The sequence below is a fragment of the Penaeus monodon genome, chromosome 32, assembly GCF_015228065.2.
Source record: "Penaeus monodon isolate SGIC_2016 chromosome 32, NSTDA_Pmon_1, whole genome shotgun sequence".
Classification (NCBI taxonomy): Eukaryota; Metazoa; Arthropoda; class Malacostraca; order Decapoda; family Penaeidae; genus Penaeus; species Penaeus monodon.
Window position 1 is genome coordinate 22,629,492 of NC_051417.1, and position 423 is coordinate 22,629,914.

Genomic DNA, 423 nt, shown 5'->3' on the forward strand with positions numbered 1-423 from the left:
GGCATAAATACACTTAGGCAAAAAGTGATCAAAACAATATTTGGATGAATTATGTGACAAAAAAATATCAATACATTAGATTCAAAAATCTCAGTCAAGAAACAATCTATCTTATATCATAGCCCTTAATACTTTACAGTACAAAACATATAACCATAGAACAAAAGTTTACATAAAATAAATATGTAATTATTAATTATTAAACCAACATTACTTCAAGCATATACACCATTTTACTGATACTCCGTAATATTCCACAATAATCAATTTGTCAGTCAATGAGACTTGCTAGCATGGTAATACTATGAAGTCTGTTTACCTAGCACTTACATGGTAATTACTTCACTTATGGTCATTACTCTCACTATTTCTAAAAATAAGCTCATAAGGTAATGGTTGACGGCTTCTCCCCCCTCCCCCCCC